The 23,792-nt window shown below is 37.7% G+C and overlaps 1 protein-coding gene across 1 annotated transcript in view; it reads right to left on the reverse strand.

Moving 5' to 3' along the window:
- The window catches only part of LOC127987106 (SLAM family member 5), a 67,904-nt gene extending 47,246 nt beyond the window's left edge, over window positions 1–20,658 (reverse strand). The window contains exon 1 of the mRNA XM_052589403.1: window positions 20,526–20,658. The gene's annotated coding sequence lies outside the window, so the exon portion shown is untranslated. The remainder of the gene's footprint in view (window positions 1–20,525) is intronic.
- Window positions 20,659–23,792: the final 3,134 nt, after the last annotated feature.

Consider the following 23,792-nt stretch of genomic DNA (forward strand, 5'->3'; position numbering starts at 1 on the left):
ATTGGATTAAGAAAAAAACCTGAATATGTTGTATTGGTTTGTCACATTTTATGTCATTCAGAAATCATGTAGAATACCAGTGACGAAAATAATTTCCCCCCATTTTTAGCATAGTTGGTTCTGGGGGTGTATTTTACACTTATCTTCCCATGGGATTTTAAACTCTTTGTGTTCAGCAAAACAAAGAAGTTGTACATCATACAAATGAGAAGCTTTAAGTTCTCCTCGAGATTTTCTGCCGAAATAAATGCTGTTTTATAATTTGAAACTAAAGATATGAAGAAAAAAAATTCAGTACTGCATTTGCTGTTCTGCAAATAATCATTTTGTTCTACTACTTTTAGAGACCCTTGCCAGTTTGAGGCTCTAGCAGCTCGGTTGCAAATTTAAAATAAGAGCTGCTGTGGTCTGATATTTTTCCATCTGCACAGAGATGTGGTTAGATCTGCTAGATACACAAGCAGAATCTGTATGAGTTTATAACTGGACATATGTGGTTAGTGTCAGTTTGTGCACGTCTATCTTGATGCGTCAATAGTGTGTGGTTTAACAGTGTTTTTAGACATGACATTCACAGTTTGACTTCTGCTTTACACAGAATAGCTTTACCAAGAAATATCTTGGTATTTCATCGTGCACCCCAGTAATAACACAGAGGCATTATGAGAGCCAATAGCCTGAAGATTCTTTTTTTAAGGTTACACTTTGAGAAACTCAACTATTGCCTTTGTTATCGATTTGAACTCACCTGCCTTCAGTTCAACCAGCCCAAAATATGTTGACACAAGTTCTTTTTTTTAGCACTAAAATACTGCATCACCACCTTAGATACACCACACTGACATCATTCGACACATCTAAAAGCAGACTAAACTTCTCATCTCCCACATCTGATGTTATCATCTTCAGAAAATAAGGTGCCAAAAGTCCCTTAAGCATTTCTGTGCACTTGGTGCAGTGCATGTGGAAGTCTGTTGCTGCCACATAATCTGAAAAGGCAGCTTTGCTAGTCATAGCTAAATGGTTGCATGCTAGCAGTAAACAGTGTTCCTGAAAGGCCGCCGCCATAGTAGCTTCTGCGCTTTTGAAGTTATCCACTTTCTTAACTCGCTGTGGTAATGTCGACTGCTTTGTGGGGTTATACGGTTTTGTTTTATTTATTTAGCATTTAGTTTGCATACTGCAGCATGCAGCGCCATCTTGGGTTAAAAAATAAGACTTCACCTTTGGAACAGCTTTAATAGAGTGCAGTTAGGGCTGGACAATAATGCAATATCAATATGTATCCAGAAGGATGTAGCAAAATTATAATAAAGACATTTATAATGTTACAAAAAGATTTCTATTTCAAATAAATGCTGTTCTTCTGAACTTACTTTTCATCAAAGACACCTGAAAAAGTCTACTCAGCTGTTTTCAACATGTACACATTTTTGAGCAGTAAATCAGAATATTAGAATGATTTCTGAAGGATCATGTGACTTGAGTAATGATGCTAAAACTCAACTTTGAAATCACAGGAATAAATTATATATTTTAAATATTTTCAAATAGAAAACAGTTATTTTAAATTATAACAATATTTGAAAATGTTATTGTTTTTTCAGAAATTAAGAAATATATCGTGACATAAGTTTGATCACTTGATGTTCTAAACCAGAGTGACTTGTTCGCAAAGATCCACCTTTCTACAAATTTCAGCTTCAACACACCTGTTTGCATCATTATCTAGTGTTCCTGGAGACCCTAAAGAGTTGGTTCAGGTGTGTTTTTGGTACGGACTGACTGATTAGACTGATTAGGGCATTCACAAATCAGCATTTCTGGTTCTGATTCTAAATAGCCAAATAAAAATACCGTGTAGACTACACAATTTCCGAAAAACTGTCAAGGAATGCTAACCGTGTTGCTAAATCAATTTACATTATTTAAAAGGACTCAATGTGCATGTGCAGTGGGAAAGTTGTGGCCTAGTGGTTAGAGAGTTTGACTCCTCACCCTAGGGTTGTGGGTTCGAGTCTCGTGCCATCAATACCACGACTGAGGTGCCCTTGAGCAAGGCACCGAACCCACAACTGCTCCCTGGGCGCTGCAGCATAAATGATGAACACTGCACTGAGTATGGGTCACCATCCTTGGCTGAATGTCACGTCACTTAAAGCATGCATCTCAGAACACTGTTACTTTGGCCACCGATCAAGAGCAGGTCCGTACTTGCTGTGTGTGAACTCCTCTTCTTAGGGCTTATGCAGGAGCTTGTAGGCTGGTTTAGCCCTGCACATGATGTCTGTGCTACAGGCATTTCAGGCCAAACTTCTCTGGCCAATATCCAAGTGCATTGATGGAGCTGTGTGCGGAAACGGATCTGGCCCTACGTGCTACCGAGGTGATGATGCAGGCATTCAGAAAGGCCATGGCCAGTTTGGTGTTACTGGAACACTACCTGTGGCTAAACCTGATGAAGATCAGGGACACCAAAAAATGGCTTTCCTCGACTCCCCAGTCTCTACAAAGGAGTTCTTTGGACCTGCCATGGTCAGCTTCACAGAACCCTTCATGAAGGCACAAAAGACATTGCAGGTGCTGCGTCATTTCCTCCCCAAGCACCCCAGCTTGGAAACTGTCAACAGAGCAGCCTGCCAAAAGTGCAGTCTCAATCCCCTTCTTAAGCCAAAGCCTGGGCTTCAACAGCGCCCCCAGATGGCTAGGAAGTACTCCTTCCCGAAACGGCAAAGAAATAGAAGTTGGTGTTTATTTTAAATTAATTTAAAAGTTTGAATGTAAAACTCAAAACAACTGCACTATATTTCTCTAGGGGTCAGTAATACTTAAGTCTCTTTTGAAAGTTTGGCAAGTGAAACTTGAAAAATCAATAGCGGGACTTCTGTATCTCTTCTGACAATACTGCAAAATGTTATTTGAGAAGTGTTTAACAGGACACAGCCTTTTAAGCTGAGATAGAAGTTTCATTTTTTATTTTATTTTATATTTATACTAATCCATTTTTGTTTCATTTTGAATATTATGTGTTCTTTTATAGTTATGTGGCTAAAACAACTATCAAAATGTTGTTCTAGAAACCAGTAACAACACACATCCTTCGAAGTAAAAATAGAAGAGCAGATTTACTTTACATTGATTGACGTATATTATGATATTTAAATATCATGTGCTGTGTTTTAAACATGGGCGTAGGTTTGGTCTCAGCTTTGGTGGGGACACCCCGGGAAACACATCTCCCCCCCCCGATATACCATCCTGTATACTGTCCCCAAAGAGCTAGTATAACTGTATAATCTCAAAAATGCACTCTCAAAAAATAAAAATAAAAACCTGAGACTGTGTAATGCTGAACAACCAAATGTTTTATTAACATAAATTATTATGTACATTAGTATTTACACTAACAAAAAAATACTCTGCCACAAGGAAACAAATCTAAATAAATAAATATAATAACCCTTTTCTATTATAAACACTATTTACCCTCCAGTAGCCTACACTCATGTTTATGTTGACTGCAGGGGCGATTCTAGGGTCAGAGCTTTAGGGGTGCTGAGCACCCAATAAGCCCCACTGCCACCACCCACCCTCTTTTCACACAAAAACAAACAATATGTCTATTGAAAAATAACTTTATCATTTTAACATTGATTCAAATAACTCCAAAATCCAGATTTTTTTTTCTTTTTTTTTTTGAGACCTTTTCAGAACACCAGCTTAATTGTGATAGTTCACACAGACACCCCTTGTACACCCCCAACATCCCCACTCATGACAGCTGCCCCATCGTAGGTCTGTTCCACACATTTCAACTGATCAAATCCCTTCTTTACCAACTGATTTTCAATTGCAGCTGTTATGGAAGTAGGATCAAACTGTGACACCTCTATAAGGGCTAGGAACCTTTATTTGACGCCATCCTCAACAGACACGTATCTAACACAAAGTGCCAACTGTTCTGTCTTTCCATCCCTGGCCTCATCAGCCATAATGGCACACATATTTGCTCCCTTTATCTCACTGATGATATTTTCTGTTAGTTCTTGTGAACAGCACTCTATCATCTCATTTTGGCTATCACATGAGAGGTACGTGGTGTTTGAAGGGGCTGTGTATCTCTGCAAGAAGGGACCAAATTTGGTCAAAAGTGACATGCACTCTAGGAAATTGCCTTTGTTGTGACTCTCATCCGTTTCATCATGACCTCTGAATGCTATGCCTTGCTTCCCCAAGAAGCAGGTTACTGCCATAATACGCTCTAGGTACTGCCTTCTTTCACTAATTTCAGTGATACTTGCTGCTTCTATCTGCTCTACAACATTCCCTTTTGACAGACTTGTAGCTGTTCCAACAAACCACACTGTCCTTATGTGACGGTGTTGTTTCATGTTTTTGAAACTTTTTAGGTGCCTTTTGCCAGCTATTAACTCCATCATTAACAAGTGCATCCTTTCTGACATTTTTTGTGTGATAAAACTGAGTATGAGGGTATTGAGACAGCTTTAACTGTTTAGGACCAGTGTCCTTATCCCCGAAGTCTGAACAGCTCTCTTCTGTCTTTGCTGCTTTGGCTTGGTGGTCTCTATGTTGCACTCCCTCTGTCTCTTCATTTCTTTCACTAGTCAATTCCCTCTCATCCCTTATGGACTCTCCCTGTTGTTTTCCTCCTCCTTTATTATGATAAAATGTGGTGTAAAATAATGTAAAAAAAAAAGCCAATAAGTTTGTATAGGAGTATGAGTAGTTACTGTTTTGCTTGCCACTATTCACTATATGTCAATTCATTGTTGTTGTTTCCTCACCTGGTTCTTCCTGCATGCTCTCCCTTTCCCTTTTCAAGAAACTTTTTTAAATGACAAATTCGTTTCACAAGAGAAGCTTGTGAGTTTGAAATAAATAAATAAATGATAAAGCAGGGGACCATTGAATAGAGAAGTAATTTCATACAACTACAGCTGGTTTGCATTATCTGTTACTTTAGCTAAACACTTTTCAGAAGAACAAAAAAATAAATAAATAACAAGACATAGGTCATTATGGACTGTCTCTAGTCTCTCACCTAAATCTGTCTTTTTTTTTTTTCTTTTAAAGAATTGTCGTATGTCCATTGCTCACTGCCAGGCCACAGACACACGAGAGAGAGAGAGAGAGAGAGAGAGAGAGAGAGAGAGAGAGAGAGAGAGAGAGAGAGAGAGAGACTTGACTTTTACACGCCTTTTTTTATTCACCATTAGTTAAAACATTTTTTTGGGGATTACATCACAATCACATTACACACTCTAGACTGGACTATTGTAATGCACTTCTAGGTGGTTGTCCTGCTTCTTCAATAAACAAGCTACAGGTAGTCCAAAATGCAGCAGCTAGAGTCCTTATGAGGTCAAGAAAATATGATCATATTACCCCAATTTTACAGTCTCTGCACTGGCTACCTATTAAGTTCCGTATCAGTTACAAATTATCATTACTTACCTATAAGGCCCTAAATGGTTTAGCTCCAGCGTACCTAACTAGCCTTCTACCACGCTACAACCCATCACGCACCCTAAGGTCACAAAACGCTGGACTTTTGGTCGTTCCTAGGATAGCAAAGTCCACTAAAGGAGGTAGAGCTTTCTCACATTTGGCTCCCAAACTCTGGAATAGCCTTCCTGATAATGTTCCGGGTTCAGACACACTCTCTCTGTTTAAATCTAGATTAAAAACACATCACTTTCGCCAAGCATTCGAATAATGTATCTTTTTAACTGTGAGTGTAGTTGCATCTGTTCAAAGTTGCATTTTTATTCATTAGCTTGGGTTAAACTAATTTTACTTTGTTGGATCAGCAGCTATGCTAATGATGTCTGTATTTTGTTTCTATGTTTCGCCACGGGATTTACATCCCGTGGTAACTAGGATTTAAACAAGCTCCAGTCTGGATCCAGAACACCTGAGAAGAGATGATGCTGACCCTCAGAGGACCTCAGATGATGCTAACCCTGAATCAACAAACAGAACTAACAATTATTGCTAAATGTGTGACTGAATCATATAATAACTTAATAATATTGATAGTTCATCGTCTAGCTGACTACGTCTTGTATTATTATTATTATTTTTTCTAAAATCCTGTCAAATGTGCACAAACTACTAGCTACTACTAAATATTGTAGAAACATAATTTTCTGTAAAGTTGCTTTGTAACGATTTATTTTGTAAAAAGCGCTATACAAATAAACTTGAATTGAATTGAACATTTCCTCTTTATTTTTAAATAAATAAATACCAGCATTACCGAAATTACCAATTAAAAAACAACCCCCCATTATCATTCACTATAACCAGTGCTTCCTTAACACACCATCTCCATTTAAAAAAAAGAACATTATTAATATGCTTGTAATATGTATATTCTATAATCACTCTTGATTCCACTAAGGATTTAAATAAAGCCACCATACAAACATCTCTGCCTGCATTTTTTTCTTGATGCGACTTAAAAATTGCCAATTTAGCTTGACCTACGACAAAATTACCAAGTACACATTGTTCTTGTGCAGATTTCCTATAACCACAGCCTAAAATAAAAAGGCTGTTAGTATACAGGAACCCCAATTTAGATATAATTCTTTCCAACAGTACAAAAATAGGGTCAAGTCTAGAGCAGTCACAAAACATATGAAAAATTGTATCAATAGCATCACAAAATGGGCAAATCGAAGTAACATTTTCATTCATTTTTGCAATAAACTTATTTGTAGCTAGGATACAATGGATCAGTCTCCACTGCAGATCACCACATCTCTTAGAAATTGGAGGTTTATACAAAAGTCTCCAAGAGGGAAGAATATTTTCCGGTATAGATAGTTGAGATCTCCATTTAGTATCAACTTTTTCTTTCAACTGACCAACATGTAAAGTTTTAACGCATATGTGGTATAGTATTTTTTTCCCTATACAATCAAAGGTCAATTCTCCATAACCTTTTAGTAAGGAAACATAACCAGTTTCATCAATACCACATTCCCTGGGAACCACCTTTAACTTAGGGAAGTTCATCAATACAACACCATTCTCCAAAACATGACTGACAGCTTGACCAAATGATAGAGGAATGGATGATTTCAACCCCCTAACAAACCCATCAATTACTCTAAGAGAATTAAAGCCAACTTGATCAGCAAGTGACTGTGAAGTTTTCCACTGGCCTCTACTTAAATCAATCAAATCAATAACTTTAGTAACACCAGAATTCAAGAATCTATTGATTAAAGACTGAGATACATTTGAAGGAAGCTCAAAAAGCGGGTTAAAAAAAATAGGTTCTTCCACACCAAAGTGCTCTTCACTAGTTCTACATATATCAAAACATTCCCATGATTTGAGCACTGAGACATAAAAGCTAAAAGACAGATCAGAAAACTTTTTAACAAACGTTTTCTTCATTAAAAACAATTGTTTGTCCATACCTATTCCACCAATATGCTTAAGTATAGATCTCCCAAAACACACCCAGGGCAAATCATTTGAACTATACAAAAGTTTCTGCAATGTTTGCATCCTCATTGCCAAGATCTTTGACTCAAGATGTATAAGCCCTTGACCTCCCTCTGCCACTGGAAGGTAAAGGACTCCTGGAGGAAGCCAATGACAACTATCCCAGAAAAAATTAACCAATGTCTTTTGAACACTTTTGAGCAAGTCTTTAGGAGGGTCTAGAACAGTAAACTTATGCCACAACATTGAAGCAATTATATTATTAATTACTAAGCATCTTCCTCTAAAAGAAAGTTGTGAAAGCAGCCATCTCCATCTCTGAAGTCTACCGTTAACACTAGGGGTGTCCATGGTTAACCGGTTAACCGATTAACCGTTAAAAATTGTGTAACCGAGTGAAACATTTTGCTCGGTTAAGTGACGTCAATGGCGTGCATTGAATTTAGTTGTAATACATTTTTGCACCACCAGAGACCGCCAGAGCGCTCCCAGACATTTGTAATGTCCACAAGAAGAAGTCATTTTTCTAATATGAAGCGGGCTAATACGAGTGACGGGGCAAAATGCAAGTATTGCAATACAGTGCTATACTTCAAGTACAACCTCGTTGTTGTAATCTCAACAGCCAACACCCGGGCATCATTAGGCCGGTCAGGACACACTGGATGCGTGGCGAAAGCATCTCAGCTGCGTGGCGTGTCTGTTTTTAATTCGGTTCCCATGTTAACAGGTTAGAGCTTGTCGACTGCCTGCGTGAGACGCGCGGCTCAGGCGCGGCTCGACGCGTGCATGCTAGAAATAGAACCGACGCCTTGTTGGAAGCGTTTCCAGGCAAAGTATAATAGGAAAATATGTTTATATGTCATTTTGTACACAAATACATATTAATTCATGACATTTTGATATTTGAAAGTCTATAGGTTGACATAAATTCAGATATAAATGTAATTTAAATAAATAATTATCGATTTTCAAATATTGTACGTGTCAAACATAGTCATAGTCATAGCCTTAGCGAGGCGGCCGCGGAGTCTGCTTGTTACCTTTTGCCTTATACATTTTAGGCTTATTCTCAAATTCAGATTGTGTTAATGGGCGGCATTATTAGGCAGTTTTAATAGGACAATTTGACTGGAGAGATTAAATTTTGTCGGACATTCATTTTTTTTTTTCGGCCAATGTCCGGAAATTACTATGGTTATGGTTACTATGGCACACTATGGTTAACCGAGTATTAACCGCTAAGGGCCTCGGTTAACGGTTAATGAAAAACTTGAGAACGTGCAGCCCTAGTTAACACAATCAACTAGACCCTCCCAATTCTTCTTTTCATAATGATCATTCCCAAAGTAAACTCCAAGCATTTTAAAACCATCCCTGCCCCATTTACACTGTTTTGGCAATTTTGGGGGCGCAACAGTTTGCCAATCACCCAACAAAAAAGATGTACATTTCTCCCAATTAATACAAGCAGATGATGCTTTTTGAAAATTATTTAAACAAGAGGTTAAATTGTTAATATCCTCTAAATTTTTTATAACTATCGTTACATCATCCGCATAAGCGGTAAGTTTAATGGGAGCAATTTCAGGGGAATCAGGAAGGGAAACACCACACAACTGTTTCCTCAGCATAATCAAAAGTGGTTCTATAGACATCGCATACAAAAGGCCTGACAACGGACAGCCTTGCCTTATGCCTCTGGTCACTGAAAAAGACCTCGTCAAAGATCCATTAATCTTAAGCATACTATAAACATCATTATACAGCAGCTTAATGCAAGATACAAAATATGGACCAAATCCAAAAGCTTCCAGAGTCTTAAACATATAGTGGTGGTCTACACGGTCAAAAGCCTTCTCCTGGTCCAGAGAAAGCAAACCAATGTCCAGCTTATGTCTTTTTGCAACAGTAATGATGTCTCTCACCAAAAACAGATTGTCAAAGATTGTCTGTTTAGGGATGCAAAATGTTTGATCCACATGGATTATGGTTGTCATATGTTGCTTAAGCCTGTTGGTCAATGTTTTCGACAAGATTTTAAAATCAACACATAACCGTGAAACCGGTCTCCAGTTTTTTAGGCATCCAAGGTCTCCTTTTTTGGGGATCAATGTTAACATCGCTCTCCGACAACTTAAAGGTAGAGTCCCTCTATTAATGCATCCAACAAAAACATCATATAAATCCTGGCCCATTAGACTCCAAAAGGATTTAAAAAATTCCACTGAAAGCCCATCCAACCCAGGTGACTTCCCGAGGCTCAACTCCTGAACAGCCTGTGAAACCTCGGAAAAGGTTAGAGGGTTGTCAAGCTCTATCCTCTCCTCCTCTGAGATGTTTGGCAATTCATGTAAAAATTGGTCTGTTGTTAGATCATCACACTGGTCAGAACAATACAAGTCCTCATAAAAAGAAATTGCATGAGACTGGATCTCTTGTTGATTTGTTGTCACTCGGCCATTTGGAAGTTTCAATTGATAAAATTGTTTTTACTCTTTTTGCTTTTTTTCAAGTCCAAAAAAAAATGGTGTGGGAATGTCCATTTCATTAAGTTGGGAAAATCTAGTTCTTAAAAAAGCTAATTTTCCTCTTTCCTCCAACAGATTTTTCAACAGAAGCTTATTCTCTGTGATATGATCAACAGAAGTTAAATCATCAGAAGCATTTTTGGTGCTTTGTTCAAGGATGTTATGTTCAAGAATCTTCATTTCATCTTTCAAGCTTCCGATACTTTCTGCATTGTATTGTTGGCAAAAGATCTTTATATGGACTTTGCCAATATCCCACCATTGACTTAATGATTGAAAACTATCTCTCTTTTCTCTCCAAGACTCCCAGAAAAGATTGAAAGATTGAAGGAAATTGTGATCTTGTAAAAGTCTATTATTGAAACGCCACTGTGATTTATAGATTTTAGAAGATACAACAGAAACAGATATTGAACAAAAATGGTGATCAGAGAGAAAAGAAGGAGAAATACAACTATTAAAGAACCTATCTCTATGTGTTTTTTTAACATAGAAACGATCCAATCTGGCTCCAGACAATCTATTTGAATTTCTCTTCAACCAAGTATATTGTCTAACCCCAGGAAAAGCCTCCCTCCATACATCAACAAAGTCATGATAGTCAATCAGATTTTTCAAAATTCCAGCAGACAATGGATGGGGTTCATCGTGATTCCTATCTAAAAATTGATTAATTGTACAGTTAAAATCCCCCCCCATTACAACAATATTATCTTGAGGGCACTGTAAGAGGGCATCCGAAAGTTTTCCAAAAAATAGCACACGCTCCTGACCAACACTTGGTGCATAAACATTAAAGAAAGTGTAATCAGTTCCACCAAGAGTAATATCAACTCGCAAAATTCTGCCAGGCATAATTTCTACCGTTACTGATTGATTACCAATACGGGATGAGAAAAGTATGGCAACACCTGCACTTAAATTAGTTTCATGGCTCAATGAAGCATTGCCCTTCCAATCTCTAGCCCAGTGTGTCTGATTTTGTATGTCTGTATGGGTTTCTTGAAGCAAGACAATATCTGCTTTTTTTAAGATTAAATAATCAAATAAAGCAGCTCTCTTGGCTGAGTCCCGACATCCATTGATATTGAAAGTCCCTATATTTAAAGATGTCATATGGTAACTAAAAAGGAGGTGGAAAAAAAGGAAAAGACTAAATGCATACATAAACATGACTATATATTTATTTTTTTTGACACATTTTCAACTTTTGCCTAACAGTACTCATGTATTTCTTAAGTCTGTATCGTTTAGGCTGGTCAATTTCCTCTAGTGTAGATTTTCTCATCGCCACAGCAACAGATTCAACAAAAAGTTGTAAATCAGGAAAAAAACCCTCTATTTTGGGTCTTCGCTGATTAAATGTGGCATCAAGGAAATTATTTATCTGCTGGACAGAATAATAAGACTTCAGTTTAAAAACAGAGTATTTCCTTGAGAATTCATTTCAGTCACACCTGTTTCATCTGATGTGGCACTATCAGTACTATCATCATCGACCGGTTGGGATTCTCCTAGCTCTGGCTCCAGTAGTTTTGTGTCTGTTATATTCTGAGATAGATTTTCAGTCAACATTTGAGTCTCTCCCCCAACTTTTATCTGTCCATCAGGAACACCCAATTCATTTTCTCCTGCAGTCACAGAATCATTTACAACTCCAACATGCAAAAGTGTCTCAACAGACTGTTCATTTGCACTCACATTACTTAGTGATTCAGATTCAATTTGATCATCTCTATCACCAGACAGAGTCATCATTGCAACTTGTTCTACATCTTCAATATTTTCATTGATGCTCTCACCGACACTATGGTTTTCTGTAGTTGGGGTTACTTCTGTGTGTGTTAGCAGGTTCATCCCCATTTTCAACCTCACTCACAGCCTCAACAAGTAAAGGGCATGCCTGCTTTATATGCCCATATCTGGCGCAATTGAAACATTTCATCGATTCGGTACTAATAAATATTGTGTAACCCTTGCCTTGCACAGTAATCTTTGCAGAAACATTTAAAGACTGACAATCCGCATTCAACAACATATGTGTTTGGCGTCTAAAAGACATTATATGTTTCAAATCAGGGTTTTTTAGGCCAAGAGGAATCATCTTTATTGGTCCCACTAATTTGCCATAGCGAACAAGTAAGCGTTCTAATGAGTCATTAGAAATAAACGGGGGTACATTAGACAACATCACTTTCTTTGCCAGATTAGATAGCGGTAAAATTGACACGAAAACATTCCCCACAGTCAAACCACGCTCAACCAAATCATCTACCATCGACTCTTCTTTTAGAAAAACAACGATGGCTTTATTCATTCTAGATGCCGATAAGATATCACTCGCACCTAAATCAACTCCAATCGCATTTAAAACATCTTCAACTGTGATTGATTCATCCGGCATGCATTTACATCCATGCTGGGCAGTTAACAATAAAAGACCATCAGAATGCGTCCCCATTTCGGCAGCACTTAACACACAGAGTTAAGGAAAAATCGCCCTTAAATCCTTAACAGACCCGCAAGAAAAAAGAGATGAAAGGGAAAACTTACAGAGAAAAAACCCGTCAGCGCTCACTCAGACGCTCACACACCTCTCGGTCACTGACCCACGCACGTGCACGCGTAAGCGGAAACGAGATGGAGAGAGAGAGAGAGAGAGAGAGAGAGAGAGAGAGAGAGAGAGAGAGAGAGATGAGTGTGTGTGTGTGTGTGTGTGTGTGTGAGAGAGAGAGAGAGAGAGAGAGAGATTTTTAACATCTTTATTTATACAAACAAGATTTCTCTACAAGATAGAATAAAAAATTTTAAAAAACATAAAAGTTATGAGTGATTTCATGAAAACCATTTAACTCAAACCTATACCACAGTACCACATATCGTCTACAACAGAGCACAACACATCTTTATAACACCAGATGACAATGAATTCCTCTATATTATTGATAGAAGAATAAAAATCAAAATCAACCTTCAGTCTGGCTTTCATCATTCTGACAAACAAAGTGCTTGCATCAAAATCAAGAGACCCATCTACTTTATTTCTCCTGCTAATATAAATAGCCATTTTTGCTTGACCTAAAACAAAATTAAAAAGATGGCATTTCTGTCTGTATTTTTGACTGTATCTATATCCCAGAATAAACATCTCTTTAGTAAAAACTTCTCCAAACATTGTGAACAATTGTTGTAACAATATAAAAAAATTACAATGATACACTCTTTCCCTTTGCAAACAGAAAGGACAATTTTCATTTACATTAGCATTAATAACAGAGATAAAAGCATTGACAGCCACAATTCCATGTAACACTCTCCATTGTAAATCCCCGACTTTTTTCGTTAGGGGTGGTTTATAAAGAGTTCTCCACTCAGGCTTGACCTCATCATCAAGCCCGAAATGTGCTCTCCAGGGAGTATCAATTCGCCCATTCAATTTGTCTTTATTTAAAATCTTGACCAAAGACTTATACATAGATTTCCCTGTCATTGTGACCACATTGTTTGTGAGAGTTTCAGTTAACTCTAGCATTGGACCAGTGCAGTTTTTAAAATCAGGAGCAAGAATTAATGAGGGGAATATATTATTACTATCCGGTTGACAATGTCCATTACAATAGTCATTGCACAAGGAGATTTCAGTCTGTGTGAGTTCACCTTTCAAACTGTTAAGTAAGTGATTTACAGTCCTAATAGATCGGACTCCTATATGAGAGGCTAGTTTTTCAGTGTTAGACAAGTTTGGGCCAGTCATATCAAAAACATGTTTCAGAGTAACAACTCCCGCTGAAATGAAACGCTGTGCCATAAAAGGCACAGCTAAGAGCTCTATGTTGAAACGTGTGCCCTTCAGCACTGGCTCTTTCAACAACCAAAACAGTGAATCACTGCTTGTCCTCACTTTCTGGAACATCCCCCACACAGTAAACACCCCCTGATAAAACTTAGGAAGGTTGCAAAGTTTGCGAGTCTTCAGATCCATTAAAAATAACGACTGAGCTAGGCCCAAATTCCCACTTTGACTCAATATGGTGTGGGCCAAGGGTCTCCAGACAAGGTTTTCTGGTCCAAACAGAAGTCTCTGTATAAATTGAAGTCTGAAAGTAGCACCTCTACTAGCGAGATGAACAAGTCCTTGACCCCCTTCATCCTTAGGCAAAAACAAAAGGCACAATGTAAATGATCCCAGAAAAAATTTACTAATACTGCTTGTATTTTTGCCAGCAACTGTGCGGGAGGATCAACACACATCAGGCGATGCCACAACATAGATGACACTATGTTGTTGATCACTAATACATGCCCCCTAAAAGACATGTGTGGTAAAATCCACTTCCATTTCTTAAGACGTCCTTCAATTTTTTCTAAGACATTATCCCAATTTTTACACACAAAAGAATGGTCTCCTAAACACACACCAAGATACTTAAAACCACCCTTAACCCAAGACAACCCATTAGGCAATACAGTCTTTTTAACTAATTCAACACCAAAAGATATGGCTTCACTTTTTCTCCAGTTGACTTTTGCAGATGACAAAACACTGAAATCATTTATACATTCAACAAGAACATTAATGTCATCTTGATTCTTGACAAAAATCACCACATCATCAGCATAAGCAGATAATTTAAAAACAGAATTGCAACCAGGAAGAAATACACCTGAAAGGCTCGATAGCTAGAGAGTAAAGCATTCCAGAGAGAGAACAACCCTGCCTAATTCCTCTCTGAACCTTAAAAGGAGCACTTAATCCTCCATTAATCTTTAGTAAACTCTCAATGTCTCTGTATAAAACCTGGATCAAGGCTATAAAACCTGGACTAAAACCAAAAGCTTCCAACATTTGCCATAAATATTGATGTTCAACTCTGTCAAACGCTTTTTCTTGGTCTATTGAAATTAAACCAAGTTCACAACCCAAAAAACTGGAGAAGTCCAAAACATCACGAAGTAAAATAATGTCATCCGAGATCAATCTGTTAGGAATGCAGTATGTCTGGTCCACATGTATAGTCTGCTCCATTGCTTTTTTCAGTCTCATGGCTAATATTTTGGAGAGCAGCTTGTAATCAGCTGACAGTAAAGCCACTGGTCGCCAATTTTTAATCTCTTGCAGGTCACCTTTCTTAGGAAGAAGAGTAAGGATCGCCCTCCTGCAGCTTAGTGGTAAAAAACCTTTTTCAAGACTGTCCATTAGCACAAGTAACAAGTCTTTACCAATTTCATTCCAAAAAACTTTATAGAAGTCCACAGGAATCCCATCAATACCTGGAGACTTGCCACTCTCTAGGCTCTGCAATGCAGCGTATAATTCAGCTTCAGAGATTGGACCACCCAGCTCCATGTTAGTCTCCTCTGAGACCTGTGGTAAGCCCTCATAAAAGCCCTGTGCTTCTTCTTGTATGTCTTGAGACTCTTTCTTGAACAGTTTCTCATAAAAGTCAACAGCACATTTACGAATCTCTGCAGATTCATGCAGTAGTTGTCCGTTATTGTTTCGCAAAGAATGGATGAGTCTCCTTTGCCCATTCTTTCGTTCTAGGGCAAAGAATAAATGAGAAGGAGCATCCATTTTAACAACATTTTGAAAACGCGAACGGACCAAAGCTACTTGAGCAGAAAAACCCAACAGGTTGGACAGAGTTGTTTTTTTTCCTTTTGAGACTTGTAAAGTGTTCTTTTTCTCCCGTGGAGTCTGCCAACTCTTGCAGCTCCGCTATTTCATTCTCTAAGGCTTTCATAGATCTGGTCATATCTTTTGTCACATTTAGAGTATATTGTAAACAAAGCTGTTTAATTTTACTCTTTCCTATATCCCACCACTGTTGCAAAGAAACATATTCAGATTTTGTATTTTTAAAACCATCCCAAAAAAACTTAAAAGTATCTCTAAAAGAAATGTCATCAAGCAAAGCTACATTAAAATGCCAAAAAGCACTAATACATTTCACATCTTTGATAAAAATTTAACACTGAACCAAAGAATGATCAGAAATACCAGTTCCCACAGTTGGAGCATACACATTAATAAAAATCAATTTTACATTTTCAAAGACAGCATGTAGCTTTAATAACCGGCCCTTAATAATTTCCTCACTAACAGAAGATATTGGAGTAAAATCTTTAGAAAAAAGGATGCCAACTCCACCGCTGTTATTGCTGTTATGACTAAGATGAAATTCCCCATCCCATTCTTTCTTCCAATCTGCTTCATTCTCTACTGACTATGTGTTTCTTGCAGAAATACAACATTACATTTTCTCACTTTAAATAGATTAAATAGAACAGCCCTCTTCACATCCTCCCTTGCCCCATTAATGTTTAAAGATCCAAGCTTTACTTCACACATATTAGATGAAGGATTGTATTGAGCTTGCAATTTAAACAAACCAGATAAAAGAGCACAGAGAAAAGAGAAGTACAAAAGAAAATTAACCATCACTAGCTATTTGCGATCTATCTTTGAGCATCAATTTCTTAAGACGATAGATTTCCTGATCACTGAAAATAGACTGATCAGTCCGATCAGTATTTTTCATACACAGCTTAACTGAATCGAGAAACAACTTTAAATCCGGGAAGAAATCATCAACTCTAACTGATCTCATGCCTTTAGTGTCCTGTAGGAATGAACGGAGTCTAGTGAAAGAGTAAACGCTGTCTGCTTCCACCTGTGTGTCAGCACTAAATAGCTAGAGAGGATCCTTTGCTTGGCACTTTTCAGATGCTGAAGCACCCCTAAAAAGGGTCTAGCCTCGCCCACGGTTGACTGCTAGATTCCAAGTCAAGGTACAGGCTTATTGACATTCAGTTACTTGCTAGCGTAGCATTCTATCATCCTGGGTAACACACACTATCACCAGTTAATACCATTTTCCACAGTAGAATAAAACTGATTTTATTATTTTTTTACTGGCCTTTGTATGTGGTACAGAGACAGCCCTGGTAACTTACCATCGGCAGTCGTTGCTAGTGCAAGCACAAAAGTAGTCCCGGCCCGCGCGTGTAGCCTGTCAGATACCCCGCCGCCAATCAAATTACAGCGTTTCTTGTACTGTCGTCGTCTTGGCCGTTAGAATCGATCCCAATAGTAGTGCAAATATACAAATAGCAGTTCAAAGGAGCTTGCTAAATATTGGTGGGGACAAATTTGTCATCTCAAAATACTAATAGGGACTAGTACCTAGTGTCCCCCCCAAACCTACGCCCATGGTTTTAAATGTTAGTTTTTACAACGTTTAAATGTTAGTGTATGAACCAGTAAAAAGACAGTTATAAATTAAAAATGAATGTTTTAAAAATGAATGTGTTAAATTAAAATTTAAATAAATAATGTTTACATATACTCCTGTGTGCATTCTAAATGTATTTAAACTTCTGAATGTCAAACAAGTGCAATATCTTCCTCTATGGAGTGGTAAACTGCCCAATAGGACTGTGCAATAAATAAATACTAAATAAAATAGGATTTTCATGCGAATCTCATCTACAAAGGCGCTCTTTAGCAGTATAGCAGTATATATCCAGCATGTGCATTCAGATCAGGGTTGACAGGTTTTCAAAACAAAACCTGCCCAATTTCACCTCAAAACTAGCCCAGACATGAAAAACCACAATACCAATGACTTGATATTTAGCTAAATGCTAATTTTACCAAGGCAGCCCTGGGATGTAATTTTTTATTGGGGAACCCCCTGGAAATGCGATTGGACTAGTTTTGTGAAGCAACTGGGCAGGCTTTGTTGTAAAAACATGGCAACCTTGATTTGTTATTAATTAAAGGAGCTCCTTTACTGATGAGATGTGCATGAAAATCGCATTTGATTTATTTATTTTGTAACCAAAATGTAAATGTTCTTTTATGAACCAGTAATAAGATTTATTGTTATGCATTTCACAACTGAAGCATTTAGATGAAATAATTGTGCTTTTTGCTCTTTGCTTGGCACTTTTCAGATGGTCCCTACCCTACAATATTACATTTTAAAGGGGGGGGGGGGGGTGAAATGCTATTTCATGCATACTGAGTTTTTTACACTGTTAAAGAGTTGGATTCCCATGCTAAACATGGACAAAGTTTAAAAAATTAAGTTGTACATTTGAAGGAGTATATCTGTTCCAAAAATACTCCTTCCGGTTGGTCACAAGTTTCTGAAAGTTTTTTTTGAGTATGGCTCTGTGTGACGTTAGATGGAGCGGAATTTCCTTATATGGGTCCTAAGGCACTTCTGCCGGAAGAGCGCGCGCTCCCGTATAGCAGAGCACTGAGAGCACAACAGACTTCACTGATCAGAGCGAGAGCATCGTGAAATGTCACAAAAGGAGTGTGTTTTTGGTTGCCAGGGCAAGACAACCCTGCACAGATTACCAAAAGAGAAACAGCATTAAGGGACCAGTGGATGGAGTTTATTTTTACAGAGCATCAATGGAGTTGTGCAAGTGTTTTTGTTTGTTCCCTGCATTTCGAAGATGCTTGTTCACAAGGCCCAGTTTGACGCCGGATTTGCACATCGTTTATTTCTTAAGGATAATGCAGTCCCAACGAAAAAGGGTCACGATCGTGTGTTGGAACCGCAGGCGGTGAGTAAAACTGCTTCAAATATCTCTGTGTTGTTAACTTAGCTATCGGCGCGTAAGCACATCAAGTAAACCTTGTACACCTTTAAAAAAAAAAAAAAAGACGACATAAAGTGGAACTTAGTCATTTTCCAAAACCGCTAAGCAAATATATACAGTTTAATTACATACCACATAGAGACGTCCTGCTGTATATATATATATATATATATATATATATATATAGCTTGTTAAAATTGCTGTTTACATTTTAGGGTATGAGCCAAAATGTGCCATCATTCACACGTGAGTTTAAAGGGGTCATGTGATGTTGCTAAAAAGAACATTATTTTGTGTATTTGGTCCTCCTTAACACCAGCATTGTGGACTACAGGAAGAAGAAAGGAAGCATGAATGACCCCATCCACATTAACGGGATGGTTGTTGAACGTGTCTCCAGCTTCAAGTTCCTGGGAACCCACATCTTGGAGGAACTGTCCTGGGCCACAAACACCTCCAGCCTGGTCAAGAAGGCTCACCAGCGCCTCTTCTTCCTCAGGACACTGAAGAAGAACCAGCTGTCTTCATCCATCCTGGTGAACTTTTACCGGTGTGCGATCGAGAGCATCCTGACCAGTTGCATCACAGTCTGGTATGGGAACTGTTCAGTGGCTGACCGCAAGGCACTGCAGAGGGTGGTGAAAACTGCCCAACGCATCACAGGGACACCACTTCCTGCTCTTGAGGACATCCAGAGTAAACAATGTCTACGACGAGCTGGCAGCATTCTCAAGGACTCCTCTCACCCTGACCACAGACTGTTTAACCTCCCTCCCCTCCGGGAGGTGCTTCAGGACAAGGACAAGGACTACAAGATTCAGGAACAGCTTTCTCCCAACAGCTGTCTCCTTGCTGAACTCTGCCCTCTGACACCCCTCAACACCCCCCACACCACACACACAGACTCCTCCCCCTCTTCATCACTCCATCTGACTGATTTATTTATTTGCAACAAGCTAAAAACAGTAACCTTTTATTACTTGCACTACTGTCTGTTCATCCAGAATTAGAGTAATACATTTGCACAATTAAATATTTTCTATGCCCTTTACTGTCCATTGCACTAGTGTAAATGATGTTCATATGTTCATAATCCTGCCTATAGTGTACATACACTTTTACATAATCCATCTGTATAGTATGTTCATAGTACACCTATCTGTATATCATGCTGATAGTATTTAAAATCTGTAAATTATGTCCATAATACCGCCTTATCTGTATTATTTATTGTACATTTGTAATACATAGTAGACCTTGTATATAATCTGTACTTATTGCCTATTGAACTTTTGGTTAGATACTAACTGCATTTACATGTGCAATTACAGACTTGAATCTAATCTAATGAAATGTGTTTATGTGATTTAAGGTAAAAAATAATTATTATTATACAGCATTTAATGCGTGTAACATTACGTCGAGCTTCCAAATCAACATTAGCGCGCCACCCACTGGATAACACAAGGACATATCTGCACAAATGTTGTCACCATGTGTTCAGAGATTAGAATATAAAGCTTTCAAAATGTTTTTTATATAACGTTAGCCTATAGTGCTACGACCCAGAGTCTCACCTAAACTTAGTCAGGAGCCGCTATTGCCTTTAAAGCAGATTTAAACAAATAAAACACATTGTGTGCTCCCTTCTACATTTGAAAACAATTGAAACACCGTATTTCTTGATATTATGCTAAACCGTTAAAGAGCTAACGTTAGGCTAATGTACTGAATATTTCAGAGGCTGAATCTCTGACAAACGTCGAACCAACTTTATACCGGTTTTAGCAAGACAATTTCAAAATCCAAGCACAAAATGTTGAAGATGAGTCATGTAAGTTAGACAAACATTTTTACCTTACGGGAAACTTGATACAAAGTTGTAATGATGATGATGATGATGATGATGGTCTGCACCTGGTTTTCATGAATTGCGAAAAATGATGAAAACGATCCATTTCTCAGGAAACAAAACAGCTGAATGTCGTATTTAGTCTGTGTCCCAACGTTTTTTTTTTTTTTTTACTTTTCAAAATAGCTCACCCTCAAACAGTGGCGGCTCAAGACAATTTTGATTGGGGGGGCAATGGGGGGGTCCTGGTCTTTTCAAGGGGGGTCTAATGAAAACCAACAAAAAATACAGTGGACATGGCTAATAACTGCATATTTCTGCTACTAAACAACAAAAACACCTTTTCAATGTAAACAAATGACAGGCTACATTTGTTATTCATATCCTTCACACTGCACTTTCATGTCAGGTAGGGTGATATCAGCTAAATTGGGCCACTTTTTGGTAAATCGTTTGGGACAATAATACAATACCATATATGCCTATTACATGTGTATTAATGATTAATAATGACTGTTTTTGATAGTTTTGTGTTGAAATTATGTAATAAAATATAATTATTTAGGCCCTACAGTTCTTGAAACACCAGTTGTGCCAAGTTTTTTTGCATGAGCAGTTTAAGGTAAAATGGGCCAGCTGTTCAGGTAAAATGGGCCGGTCAAACTGCAAAGGGAAATAGTAATTTATCATCAATTTTAACTTCAAAACAACTGATTATACAGCCACATAACATTTAAACTGCATTAAAAAAACATATCCATATGTGCCATTAAAAAAAAAAATTTTTGGGGTGCAAACCCACATATTCAAATGTGCAATTAAAAAAGTCAATTTTGGAAAAACATAGATCAGTGAACTGATGTCAGTTGTGTGTGTGGGTGTGTATGCGTGTGTGTTTTTGTGTGTGTGTGTATGTGTGTGTGAACAATACATTTAGAACAAAATGTGCAAATTACAAAAATTGATATTCAAAATTGATTTGTGTGTGTGATGAAAGTTTTTTTCAAACACAGTCTTTGCAAATTAAACCATCGTCATCACAGATACCATTCTCTTCACCACAGCTCTCATGAAACCAGGCAGAACATGGATCACATTTTATGTTTGTACACCTTTGGTGTGAGAGCCCTGGGTTCAAATCCACCAATGTGTCCCTGAGCAAGACACTTAACCTCTAGTTGCTCCAGAGGCGTGCGACCCCTGACATATATATACATATATATATATATATATATATATATAGTAATTGTAAGTCGCTTTGGATAAAAGCGTCAGCTAAATGTAAATATATATATAAATTTACACACACACACACGTGTATATGTGTTTGTGAGTGACACAGATGATGGCCCATTTTAGCTGAAACCATGTGGCCCATTTTACCTCAGTGGGTTAAGGTAAATTGGGCCGCCAAGAAAAACATCAATTTTTCAAAAAATATGTTCCTGTACCAAACTAACAACATTATATCTGATTGATGCCATCAAGGCAGATATTATGCATATTTTTTTAATGTGCATGTTTGTTTTTTTATAGATTTATCATCCTTATAATAGTTTAGTTACATTTGGTATGCCAGGCTACTTACCATGCAGCTCTCTGGTGCAGTCTTGATAAGAATGATTACCCCACCCACCATAGCAACCATAAACCAATTAAATCACCTGTTACTTGTTAAGCACAGTTATGACAATAGTTTGAAATATTTTGTAGTCATTGGTTCTAAATTCCAGAGGGGCTAGGCCCCCCAAACCTTAAATGGCCCATTTTACCTGATGGCCCATTTTACCTGATATCACCCTATATTATGCATTTTTACTGACATTGATATTTTTACATTTATTTCCAGATAGATATTATTGAGTTTACAGGCTAAAGTGGTCTTGCTGTTGTAAACACTGTTGCTTTTGCAGAAAAAATATTTGCATCACATTTAAAATATAATTATATTTTAATTCATTTCTGAATTGTTTTTATTTTTATAAATGATAATTCAGAGAATGAGAAAATCTGGATAAGCCTTACCAGTGTTGTGATAATTATTTTTACGTGTTAAAAATAAATAAGTACTGTAATATAATAAAAGTTTATTCAAATAACATAAAAAAGACCAGACCCTTGATGCCTGTGAAACTTTTCTCCCTCAAACAGCACGCTTGTGTTACTTCTACACTACAGGCTACACACAGCAATATAAACAACGTAACTGCATGTTCTCACATCACATCATTCTTGTAAAATAATAATAAGTAAATAAACACCAAAATCATTTCGCTGAGAATGAAACACCACTTACCAGCTGCCACGATGTTGAAAATATCCTCTAGCAATTAAAAAATGCGCGTGCAGCGTGAGGAATCTTCCCGGTTGGATGAGGTCGTAGTCAGGTGAACCGTCATCATGTTGGTCATTTTATTTACGGCTAAATTATTATTAATAAATTGTACTAATATTATGATTGGGCGTGGGCAGGCATTCACAAAAGTTTGTTATTACAAAAAAAAATTGAGGAAATTTTGCTTTGACAAAAGGGCACTTAAGGGGCAAAGGAGCAGGTGCTCAAGTGAACCGGTTCTTTCGGACAATTCGATCAAATAAACCAGTTGAAAAAAAAAATGGTTCACCGGTTCTTTTGCGCTCGATGTAATGCCGTCATTGGCGATGATTGCCCTTCATTCAAGCCTTTGGTTTACAAGCGCTTATAACATTAGCACAGAATCAGTTCAGAATCAATCACCAAAAGAACCAGTTCTGTTCAGATGCGCTCTGTGTCAGTCTGCTTCACGCTGAATCACGCATGCGCAGTTATCATTAGCTCATCGGTTCTCGAATCGGACGCGTCCGACAGAAACGGTTCTCGGTTCAGTGTATGAATAAATGTCGAAATAATTATTATTTATTATTGTTCTGCGTAGTTTGAAGAGAAACATCTTTGGATCTTTATCCCGATTATATATATTTTTTAATCAGGAAGAGGCTGGGGGGTCAAATGGGGGGTCAAGGCATTTTTTGGCAGGGTCTTGAGACCCCCCAAGACCCCCCCCTGGCGCCGCCGGTGCCCTCAAATGTTTGATATTATTGTGGTGGCTCAGGTCCAAGATGTTTTTTTTTTTTTTTTTTTTTTTTTTTTTTTTTATGCTTTATTAATTCAATGCCACAAGAACATGAGGTATTACATATTCAAATAATCAAATAAACATTAGCTGCCAGAGAAAAGAGAGCGAGAGAGAAAAAGAGAGAGAGAAAAAGTTACATACATTTCAATGATTTCAGAGCATTACATGTTTTCAGTGCTTTTTTGTTTTCGG

The sequence above is a fragment of the Carassius gibelio genome, chromosome B22 (assembly GCF_023724105.1).
Source record: "Carassius gibelio isolate Cgi1373 ecotype wild population from Czech Republic chromosome B22, carGib1.2-hapl.c, whole genome shotgun sequence".
NCBI classification, from domain to species: Eukaryota; Metazoa; Chordata; class Actinopteri; order Cypriniformes; family Cyprinidae; genus Carassius; species Carassius gibelio.